This window comes from Quercus suber, unplaced genomic scaffold, assembly GCF_002906115.3.
Source record: "Quercus suber isolate HL8 unplaced genomic scaffold, Cork oak 2.0 scaffold_378, whole genome shotgun sequence".
Taxonomy (NCBI): domain Eukaryota; kingdom Viridiplantae; phylum Streptophyta; class Magnoliopsida; order Fagales; family Fagaceae; genus Quercus; species Quercus suber.
In genome coordinates this window covers 738,917-745,881 of record NW_027069830.1, presented here as the reverse complement: position 1 = coordinate 745,881, position 6,965 = coordinate 738,917, and the positions used below count along the sequence as shown (strand labels likewise).

Genomic DNA, 6,965 nt, shown 5'->3' with positions numbered 1-6,965 from the left:
TACGTCAATTTATTTGTATCAACTCGAAATGACCAACTTAACACAACTTGTTTAACTCATATGACAAATAAATAAATATATATATATATATATATATATATTTTTTATTTTAGATTTGTCAAATGCCTTTTATATCCAACATATATTTTAAATTAAAAAAGAAAAGTGAGTAATTATAAAAATTTATAAGAGATATAATTAAAAATTGAAACTTTACAAATCCTAGAACTACTTATACTTTTTTCTTTTTCTTTTTTGGCATAGAACTTACAAAAATAAAATTGGATGAGCTTGTAGAAGATGTTATGAATTTGGACATCAATAAAGAATCTATGGATGATAATCGTGGTCATAGTCAGGATTAGTCTACTGTTTGCTCAAATTCTTTCAATATTGATACTTAGCATTTGGCGAGTTCCAAGTATATTATATATTTGTTGAACTATGTTATTTTATTTTTTTGAAACTTTGTTATTTTGAATTTGGGTTGAAGTGTATGCACTTTTTTTGGAGTGTAAAGAACTTATTTCTAGATAAATGTTATATTTTTGTTGAACTATATTATTTTAAATGTGGGTTGAAGACTTGAAGCGTATGCACTGCTTTTTAGAATGTAAAAAAAATTATTTCTAGATGGATGTTATATTTAATATTATATAGGTTGAAATGGGTTGTGTAACATTCATGTTAACCCAACACGACTCGTTTATTAAGCGTGTTAAATAGATTGGGTCAGGTCAACCCGCCTTATTAACAGGTCGAATTAGGGTTAAAGGATCATGACACGATTATTAAATAAGCCGGATTAGGTTGACCCATTTAGTCGAATACCCCTGCCTTGGCATGACACGATCCCAATACGCTATCCTGAATTGATGCCCCTATCTTCCTCTTCCTCCTCCTTCTCCCCTCCTCTCTCCATATTAAAGAAATTGTGTTTGTGGGGAATTCAAGAGTTGGAGTCTCTGCCAGAGGAGTGCTTTAAAAACCTAACTTCTCTTGAGAGATTAGATGTTTATTCATGTCCCAATCTGACATCACTTCCAGAAGGGATGAGTCAACTCACCTCTTTACAAACCCTGGATATTCGTGGGTGTCCCCAATTAAAGCAAAGATGCAAGAAGGAAAATGGAGAGGATTGGGATAAGATTTCTTACATCCCAAACCTATTATTAATTTGAGAAAAGTTGAACTACTGCATACGCTTCCTTGGTATGTTCTTCACTCTTCTTTGATTTTTTTTTTTTTTGAAGACTTCTTTTATCTTCTTCAACTATGATTTATTGGGAAATTTATCTGTAATTCCAGACGTAGGATTTTCAAAGCCCAAGCAAAACCACAATTAAGAAACTCTATAATTTCGTTTTCTAGACACAAATTGAAAAACAGAACTTTACGTTTTCTTTTTCCCCAATTTCTATTTCTTTGCCTAGAAATAGCCTAGGCTTCATTATCTGGTTTTTGAATGTGTGATTGATTCTGAAATAGTAGAAAGAAAAGAGGGAAGAAGAAGGTGTAAGTTTTATATAAGCAAAACTCTAAATTTTGTTTATTTTCTTTGAAATTGGGATTTGATTAATTTGTTTTGATCTTATTTGTTTTTTATGTAAAAATTTGAATTTTTATATGAATCTTTTATGGATTTCTTTTAAAATATACATTTTTTTACTTGTTGAGTTCCATTTTAAGTGTCTATTAAAATTTTATGGGGCATGTTTGCAGTTATTCTTGACGTTTAAGAAGTTGGTACACAAGATTCTTATAGACAAAATTAGCACCAATGCGGTTTTTTTTTTTTTTTTTTGGCTAAGAATATGTTTATGATCCGAGTACTTCTATGTGTTTCCCAAAATTATTCTGCTTCACTATTAATAACCTCATAGAAGGGTAAAGATTTACCTCACGTACATAACCTCCTTCTCCATTGTGTTATTCTTTCTTTGTTTCCACTAGTTGGCACGTAGTATAAATATCTATGCTTAAGACCAGCTGTAGCATTATTAGGATTACAACTATGGCTTTTTGACTCAATCAGTGTGGTAGAACCACTGTTGATACCCCAGTTTCAGCCTTCTCTTGGTAAACAAGAGCTGGCAACTGAAGAAAAATATTGAGCTATTGTGTCTATTAGCAAAATTAAAATTCTACAGTTTACAATAATAGCTTGGCTCATACGGATGTAAGAAAATATTTTGAATTGTTGAATTAATGAATTAAGGAGGGACATACTATCTAAGGCAAGATGAAGTTACAGTGTCTTTTAGGTAGCATCCAAAGATACTTCTCTTTTAATGTCCCTAGTGTTCTAAACTTGCTTGTTTCTTCTTTCTTATCTATTGCACTATAAATCCATAGACCATTTCCAATGATTTCGAGGAATCGTGAACTTGATCGTACCGTTTGAAGGAGAGATTGTAAGTTGCTCATTTCAGAGCATCTTACTGCAGTAATAATTGGGTTTAAGGATTTCTAGGTTGCGATTAGGCCTAAAGAATAGCTGGATATGGTTATAGACTTTGCAGAACAAATGCAAAAAGGATAGTAAAAAAGAAGAGGAAGAAAACAAAAACAGAGAGAAAGAGAGAGACAAGATTGCCTCAGAATCAAACAAAGGCCTTTTTAGAGTTTCAGCTAGAAAATAATTACTAGAATCTTTATTGTCAGTTGGGTTGAACCACTTAAAATTCTTAATTATCGATGTTGTTAGTTGTTTAACCATTTCTTGCTTAAATGGAGATGCCATCTACATAGTGTTTTATTTTATTTTATTGATGTTGATGTTTTGGAAAATTTATTTACAATTTCTTTATGCAACGATATTTTGAAGTGCAAAGCAAATTTTTGAAAGGGTGCCAACCGGAAACAGGGGATGATTGCTAAAAACTACTCATATCCTAGGTATGTACTTAATTCTTTATTCTATGCTGTTTTCTTATAATGAGAAACATCTCAGTTGATCTCATATGCAGAACCAATTGAGGCATAGGAAAACCAAGGCATCAAAATTCGTGCTTATTCAAACTTTAGGGCTTTGTAATCATGCAACAAGCCAGATAATGAAGCATAGAGAAATTAAGGTTTTTAGCCTACAATCATAGCTTGGTTCATAAGGTGTATAAGAAAAAAAACTTGAAATTAAGGAAGTAATGAACAATGAAGTTTATGCAGGATAAAAGAAAGGTTATAGTGTCCTTTAGGCTCCATCCAAAGGTAGACATTTTCTGCCATCCTTAAATTTCTAGACTTTGGGTATTTCTTCTTGGTTTGGTGTTGCATTAGAGCCTCATAGGCCTTTTCCAATAAATTTGGGTCTCACAATTGTGAATATAATTTTAGAAGGTATGTGAGTTAGTCTTTAAAGGCATCAAGCATTATACTGCATTAATAATTAGAACAGTCGGGGATTTTAAGGTTGAAATCAATTGGCTGTGGTTAAAATTCTGCACAGCAAAGCAAAATATGTGTGTGTGTGTGTGTGAAGAGAGAGAGAGAGAGAGAGAGAGAGAGAGAGAGAGAGAGAGAGATTGCATATATGGAACTCATGGCTTAGGTTTGTGGTCCTTCACTTTTTTCTCTGTATTTATTCAAACATGTTCCTATGTTGTGGCCTATTATGCCTCTCTCATTAGTGTATCTTTGGTTCCTATGAGAAATGTTTGGTTGTGTTTGTTGTAATTGTGACAAAGTTCTGTTTAATATTTGTTGGAATTTTCAACAATCATCTATACAATCCATTATCATATGGCCATATGGGAGATCATTTGGCATCGGTGCTTTACAAACCAGCCAAATGATGCTAGTCTACCATTGCATTGCAAAGCCCCACATGCTTGCCTATAACACTTATAGATGTTGGGCTTTTCTTTGCTACTATTGGATAAAGACTTTGATGTGCCTCTTCCTAACACCTTAAGGTTTTGGTAGCACTGGTTAGCATTCATGGTCCTAACAATATTGGCTTGAATTTGGGTGATTGTTTTATGAATATATGGCTAAATGAATAAACAATTTAATATTTTTTCTTATCTAATAGTATATTTTATGTTTATCAAAATGGAGCTCTTTTTGTGTGTTCGTGTTTCTGTAAATTTGTTCGTTCTAATTTGCTCTTTGCATTTTTTGATTCATGAACTGTATTTGTGAATATTCTACTTGTTACAAATTTGTATAGAGAGACTGTGTGAAGATTTGAGAAGAGTGTGATTTCCATGTGCAGTGGTGCAAAAACCTTCTAAAATAGGTTTCATCATAGGCGTTGAATTTGAGAAACAAGAAAGCGACATCATTTTAATTTTTCTTGAATTATCAGGCTTTGATGAATTAATTCATTTCAAAAGTTGTGTGGAAGAAGAATGTCATGATATTGATGAGGCAAACTTGTGGTATGGGATGAGAATTGGGTCAAAGATAATGGGGTTTAAAGAGAAGACTGCCTTCATGACTACTACCATGGTTGGAAGCAAGGCCGTGTTGAGTTATATATTGGAAACCAGTTGTGTTGATGTTAACCAGGCTTGTGGTTTAGATGGGCTTCTACACTTCATTTTGTTGGTGCTGTGAATTTTTCTACTTCAACTGAGGTTAGTAAGCTCTTGCTTGATGCTTCTGCACTTCATTTGTCTTGTTGCATACTGTTGACTATGCACAATAAAACTTGTTCATTTTATTCTAGCTGTTTCTTTGCTTTATAGTAGTAATTATGTTTAAGAAATATTGGGTAATGGAACATGCATTTGGGGTGGATGTTGATTTCTATAATCATGCATTTTGGATGTGCATAATTAGAGTGTAATAAGAGAAGCAGGGGTGGATGCATTTCTATAATCATGCATTTTGGATATGTATTTGGGATGGATGTTAATGAATTCCTTCTTTTGTTTTATTAAAAAAATAATCTCTTGCCCTCTTCCTTATAAGATAAGAGAAGCTGCAACATAAAGAGGTGCTGGAAGAGGAGCTTGAAGTTTGCTACTACAACAATCGTGGCTAACAAGGGAGGTTATACATTAGTTCCACCATGTGACGGTAACTTGCGGTTAGAGAGAGATTTATTTTTGACATTCATTAGTTTAATTTTTGTTGGATTGATAAAAGAATGCATGACATCTTATGTATCACGTACTCATCTATAGTTTTTTTTTTTTTTTTTTCAATTTTTTGCTAGTAATGTCTTGGACATTTTATGTGCAATTTGGTTTTGTAGAATAGTTTGAAGCCCAAAGCAAACATTTGAAAGGGTACTAGTAGGAAGTAGGGGGCAATTTCCAAAAATTGCTCACATACTAGAGTTTGGAGGGGATGAACTTGCCAATGAGGTATGTGCTTAATTATTTATCCTATTCTTCTTAGAAACTCCAATGCTATTTCTTCTTATGAGTAACATTTTAGGTTATCTAATATGCAAAACCAACTAATGCATGGTAAAAACCTAGTATTCTATTTGTTTGATGTCTCACTTGTAGTAGTTGTAGTGCATCTTCCATCTGTTATCACTTATCACATTCCAAAATAAATCATAGATTAATGTTATTGAAAGAGAGGTTGTATCTGATATGGAGGAAGAGTGTATTTATGGGACTTATATGTTAGGTTTATGGTTCTTCACTTTTGTCTCTGTATATGTTTGAACATGTACCTATGCTTTGGCATGTTATGGATCTTTAGACTCCTATCTGTACTAGGTTAATTCAAAATTTTTGATCTCTCTCTCTCTCTCTCTATGCACAGAGGCGACCTTCAAGTTTATGTTCTCAAGTAATTACTATCATTTGTTCTTAATTTTAAGACCATTTTTTCTTCTCATGCTCTTATGTCCTCAAGTTTGTGATCATCTAGTCTTTGGTTAATAATCTTAACTCTAATTTAGTCATCTTCTCTTACTGTAGGTAATTCCATCTTTACAAAAAAACTTGCACTGAAATATGCTAGAGCTTCTACTATGGATTCTGTATTCAAAAAATTATCCCAAAAAATATAGCATCACCGGTGAATGTTCTATCCTTTATGTCACTGCAAAACATGGGTGAATATTATAAGTGACAGCGAGTTCCTTGCTATGCTTTCAAGTGCAAGAAATGCACATTTTGTTACGTACCTGTAAGCATGAATTTCATTTTTTAGTCAATTGATGATCATAAAATGCATTCATTTCTTTCTTCTTAATTGGCTTGATAGTTAAGATACAAGTGATGTGTATTTGAAATTTGTCCATCTTGTTCCCTAAAGGGGAGAAAGTACCACTTCAATTGAGCTACAAAATGCATTCATTGCATGATATAGACATAGACACATGCATAAGTTATTTCTACTATAATGGTAATGATCATACTTTTTTCCTTCTTTCTCACTTTTCCACTCTCTATCTCCCACAGCCTAGCAAACATGACAACCCATTTTCAAACATCATAATGTTGATTTGACTTAATGGCCATGGCTTAATGTGGTTTATCAATTTATTTTCATGTGGGTTTTTTGAAAGAAAGTTGCATTGTTGTGTTATGTAGTGAGTGAAAAAGACCGTGCTTCCAGCATTTGATTTTGTGTTAGGTGTAGGTCTGCTCAAGGTTAATGGGAGTGACAATCACATGCATTATGTTATTTGGCTTGGCTTGATTCATTCTACTCTAAAATTGTCAAATATGTTTAACTTGTTTGCTTTCTAGTTTAAAATTGTCAAGCTTGAACATCTTCCTACCATGGAATTTACATTACATGAATTGTTCTTTGTTGTGTTTTCTTTATGTAAATGTATAAATACATTGTTGGTTTCCTATTGTTTCTGATGTTGTGGGAGTTTTTTTTTTCCCCCACTTTCTTTTTTCTCTTTCTGAATCTCTCTACTTCATTTGGGGCCATTTGATTGATTTTTTTTTTTTTAATAGTATGATTCTTTTTTTGAATATCATTTTTTTTTCTGTTAAAACATATAAGAAACAAAAAAAAAAAAAAAAAAAAAAAAAAAAAAG

General features: G+C 32.5%; 1 long non-coding RNA gene across 5 annotated transcripts; it reads left to right on the top strand.

The window, feature by feature from the left end:
- Positions 1-831: 831 nt before the first annotated feature.
- Positions 832-6,912, top strand: LOC112031586 (uncharacterized). Of its 5 annotated transcripts, XR_010623910.1 has the most exons (7): positions 832-1,212; positions 2,828-2,898; positions 4,310-4,580; positions 4,918-5,025; positions 5,204-5,315; positions 5,728-5,754; positions 5,886-6,911. It is a non-coding gene; the product is annotated as an uncharacterized LOC112031586 (long non-coding RNA). The 5 variants fall into 5 exon arrangements; XR_010623913.1 differs by lacking the exon at positions 5,728-5,754 and having other exon boundaries at positions 4,918-5,035; positions 5,886-6,912; XR_010623912.1 differs by lacking the exon at positions 5,728-5,754 and having other exon boundaries at positions 4,172-4,580; positions 5,886-6,912.
- Positions 6,913-6,965: the final 53 nt, after the last annotated feature.